We start from the raw sequence: 4992 nt of genomic DNA on the forward strand, positions 1-4992 counted from the left end.
GGTTTGCTCACTTGGGAGAGCATGGTGCTGACAACACCAAGTCAAGGGTTAAGATCCCCTTACCAGTCATCTTTAAAAAAAAAAAGAAAGAAAGAATTACTCACTATGATAAAGCGAGATTTACCCCCCCATGAAGTCAACCAATCTAACACACACATTAAAAGAATGAAGTAAAAAAAAAATCGTTTCAATTGATGCAGAAAAAGCATTTGACAAGAATCCAACACACTTTTTTATAATAAAAACACTCAATAAACTAGGAACAGAAGGGAAACTCCTCAAAATGATAAATGCCATATATAAAAAACCCACAGCTAACATCATGTTCAATGATGAAAAACTGAATCCTTTTCCCCTAAAATCAGGAAGCATGCCCATTTCTACTACTTCTATTAAACATAGTACTAGATATTCTAATCAGAGCAATTAGGCAAGGAAAAAATATAAAAGGCATCCAAATTAGAAAGGAAGAAGTAAAACTGTGTCTAATCAAAAATGACATGATCTTGTATGTAGAACACCCTAAAGAACACACACACACACACACACACACACACACACACAAAGTGTTAGAGCTAATGAATGAATTCAGCAAAGTTGCAGGATACAAAGCAACACACAGAAATCAATTGTATTTCTATATACTAACAGTAAACAGTCTGAAAAGAAATTTAAGAAAAAATTACATTTACAATACCATCAAAAATAGTGAAATACTTAGGAATAAGTTTAACCAAGGAGGTACAAGACTTACACACTGAAAACTATAAAACATTGCTAAAAGAAATTAAAGATGACCTAAATAAATGAAAAAACATCCCATCCTCATGGATTGGAAGACTTATTATTAGGATGACAACACTACCCAAAGGAATGCAAAGAATCAAAGCAATCCTTATCAAAAATCCCAATGGCATTTTTTGCAAAAATGAAAAAACCCATCCTAAGATACATATTGAATTTGAAGGGACACTGAACAGGCAAAACAATCTTTAAAAAAAAGAACAAAGTTGGTGGCTTATACTTCCCGATTTCAAAACTTACTACAGGTCTCATTGAACACAGAGGCATCGTGGAGGTTTGTAGGTGTTCTTCGCCAGCCGAACCAACTTAAACAGGCAACCATGTCTAAGGGACCTGCAGTTGGCATTGATCTTGGCACCACCTACTCAAGTGTGGGTGTCTTCCAGCATTGAAAAGTAGAGATAATTACCAATGATCAGGGGAACTGAACCATCCCAAACTATGTTGCCTTTACTGATACCAAATGATTGATCAGTGATGCTGCGAAGAATCAAGTTGCAATGAACCCCACCAACACAGTTTTTGATGTCAAGCGTCTGACTGGATGTAGGTTTGATGATGCTGTTGTCCAATCTGATATGAAGCTTTGGCCCTTCGTGGTGGTGAATGATGCAGGCAGGCCCAAGGTCCAGGTAAAATACAAGGGAGAGACAAATGTTTCTATCCAGAGGAAGTGTCATCCATGGTACTGACAAAGATTAAGGAAATTGCAGAAGCCTACCTTGGGAAGACTGTTACCGATGCTTTGGTCACAATGCCAGCTTACTTTAATGACTCTCAGCGCCAAGCTACCAAATATGCTGGAACCATTGCTTGTCTCAATGTACTTAGGATTATCAATGAGCCAACTGCTGCTGCTATTGCTTATGGCTTAGACAAAAAGGTTTGAGCTGAAAGAAATGTGCTGATCTTTGACTTGGGCAGTGGCACTTTTGATGTGTCAATCCTCATTGTTGAGGGTGGAATCTTTGAGGTCAAATCTACAGCTGGAGACACCCACTTGGGTGGAGAAGATTTTGACAACCGAATGGTCAACCATTTTATTGATGAGTTCAAGAGCAAGCATAAGAAGGACATCAGTGAGAATAAGAGAGCTGTCCGACGCCTCCATACTGCTTGTGAACATGCTAAGCATACTCTCTCTTCCAGCACCCAGGCCAGTACTGAGATTGATTCTCTCTATAAAGGAATCGACTTCTATACCTACATTACACGTGCCTGGTTTGAAGAATTGAATGCTGACCTGTTCCATGGCACCCTGGATGCAGTAGAGAAAGCCCTTCGAGATGCTAAACTAGACAAGTCTCAGATCCATGATATCGTCCTGGTGGGTGGTTCTACCCGTATCCCCAAGATTCAGAAGCTTCTACAAGACTTTTTTCAATGGAAAAGAGCTAAATAAGACCATCAACCCCGATGAGACTGTTGCTTATGGTGCAGCTGTTCAGGCAAACATCCTATCTGGAGACGAATCTGAAAATGTTCAAGATTTGCTGCTCTTGGATGTCACTCCTCTTTCCCTTGGTATTGAAACTGACAGTGGAGTCATGGCTGTCCTCATCAAGTGCAAAAATACCATTCCTACAAAGCAGACCCAGACCTTCACTTCCTATTCTGACAACCAGCCCAGTGTGCTCATTCAGGTTTATGAAGGTGAGTGTGCCATGACCAAGGATAACAACCTGCTGGGCAAGTTTGAACTCACAGGCATACCTCCTGCACCCCCTGGTATTCCTCAGATTGAAGTCACTTTTGATATTGATGCCAGTGGCATCCTCAACATCTCTGCTGTGGATAAGAGTACAGGAAAGGAGAACAAGATTACCATCTCTAACGACAAGGGCTGTTTGAGCAAGGAAGACATTGAACGGATGGTCCAGGAAGCCGAAAAGTACAAAGCTGAAGATGAGAAGCAGAGAGAAAAGGTGTCATCTAAGAACTTAACTTGAATCCTATGTATTCAACATGAAGGCAATAATTGAAGATGAGAAACTTCAAGGCAAGATCAACGATGAGGACAAACAAAAGATTCTTGACAAGTGTAATGAAATCATCAACTGGCTTGATGAGAATCAGACTACAGAGAAGGAAGAATTTGAACATCAGCAGAAAGAGCTGGAGAAAGTCTGCAGCCCCATCATTACCAAGCTATACCAGAGTGCAGGAAGCATGCCAGGAGGAATGACTGATAGCTTTCCTGGAGGGGGAGCTGCTCCGTTTGGTGGTGCTTTCTCAGGGCCCACGATTGAAGAGGCTGATTAATCCAACCCAGGTATAGACATAGCATTGTTCCACATGCTAAAACATTGAAAGACCCAAATTTGTAGCAAATTCTGTCGCAGTTCTAAAGTTGAGATGCTACAGAAAATTACTGGGCATTCTCAATACTTGAATATGGAGCATATGCACAAATAAAGGAAGTAACACTGCACTTTATAAGTACTGTATTGTAAGTGGAAAATGCAATGCCTTAAAATTGTATTTAAAATTGTAAAAAAAAAAAGGGCAGGCCCGGTGGCGCACTCGGTAGAGTGCAGCGCTTGGGAGCGCAGCAGCGCTCCCACCGAGGGTTCGGATCCCATATAGAGACCGGTCCGCTCACTGGTTGAGCGCGGTGCGGACGTGACACCGAGGGTTGCGATCCCGTTGCCAGTTGCGGTACGGGCGCGACACCGAGGGTTGCGATCCCATTACTGGTCACGAAAAAAAAGACAAAAAGGAAAAAAAAATTGTGGAAAAAAACTTACTACAAATCTATAGTAATCAAAACTGAATGGTACTGGCATAAGGACAGACATATAGACCAATGGAATTGAATTAAGACCCCAGAAATAGATCCTCACATCTATGGCCAAATTGATTTTCAACAAGGGTACCTAGACCATTCAATGAGCAAAGATTAGTCTCTTCAACAAATGGTGCTGAGAACACTGGATTTCCTCATGCAAAAGAATGAAGCTGGATCTTTATACCACATACAAAAATTAACTCAAAATGGATCAAAGATCTGAATTTAAGAGGTAAAAGTATAAAACTCCTAAAAGAAAACAGGGGCAAATCCTCACGACCTTGGATTTGGCAACAGTTTCTTAAATATGACCCCAAAAGCACAAGCAACAAAAGAAAAAATAGATAAATTTGACTTCATTAAAAATTAAAATATTTTTGTATTAAAGCACATATGAAGAGAGTGAAAAAACAACCAACAGAATGGGAGAAAATACTTGCAAATCACATATGTAATAAGGGTTTGCTATCCAGAATATATTAAGACCTCCTAAAACTCAACAACAAAAAGACAACCCAATTTTTTAAATTGGCAACGGACTTGAATAGACATTTCTCAAAAAATATATATATAAATGCTCAACAGACACATGAAAAGATGTCCCATCATTAGTCATTAGGAGATGCAAAGCAAAATCACAAGGAGATACTAGTAATGCTTCAAACCCACTAGGATGGCTATAATAACAATAATTTTAAAAAAACGAAAGAAATATTGGCAAGGGTGTGGAGAAATGAGAACCATGAACATTGTGGGTGGGAATGTGAAATGATGCAGCAGTTGTGGAAAACAGTTTGCCAGTTCCTCAAAAAGTTAAATGGTTATGGTTAGAATTACCATATGGCCCAGCAATTCCACTCATTGTATACCCAAAATAACTGAAAACAGGTACTCAAACAGATACTTCTACACAAATGTTCATAGCAGCATTATTCACAGTAGCCCAAAGGTGAAAACAACCCACATGTCCATCAACAGATAAATTGACTTTTTAAAATATGGTCTAGTAAACCCTTATTAGATCTACGATTTACAAATATTTTTTCCTACTCTGTGAGTTATCTTTTCATGACTATAATGGAATATTATTCAGCCATTAAAAAGGAATGAAGTCCCAATACATGCCACAACATGGATAAACCTTGAAAACATACTAAGTAAAAAAAGCCAGACAAAAAAGGACAGATATTATATAATTCCATTTATATGAAATATCTAAAATAGGCAAATTCACAGAGACAGAAAATAGATTAGAGGTTACCAGGGGCTGGGGAAAGAAGGGGATGAAGGGATACTGCTCAATGGGTATAGAGTTTCAGTTTGGAGTGATGAAAAAGTTTTGGAAATAATGGTGATGGTTGCACAACGTTGTGAACGTAATTAATGCCACTGAATCGTAT

General features: G+C 39.1%; 1 pseudogene; it reads left to right on the forward strand.

The window, feature by feature from the left end:
• Positions 1–1124: 1124 nt before the first annotated feature.
• Positions 1125–3066, forward strand: LOC103590011 (annotated as a pseudogene).
• The last annotated feature ends 1926 nt before the right edge of the window (positions 3067–4992 follow it).

This window comes from Galeopterus variegatus, unplaced genomic scaffold (assembly GCF_000696425.1).
Source record: "Galeopterus variegatus unplaced genomic scaffold, G_variegatus-3.0.2 Scaffold753, whole genome shotgun sequence".
Classification (NCBI taxonomy): domain Eukaryota; kingdom Metazoa; phylum Chordata; class Mammalia; order Dermoptera; family Cynocephalidae; genus Galeopterus; species Galeopterus variegatus.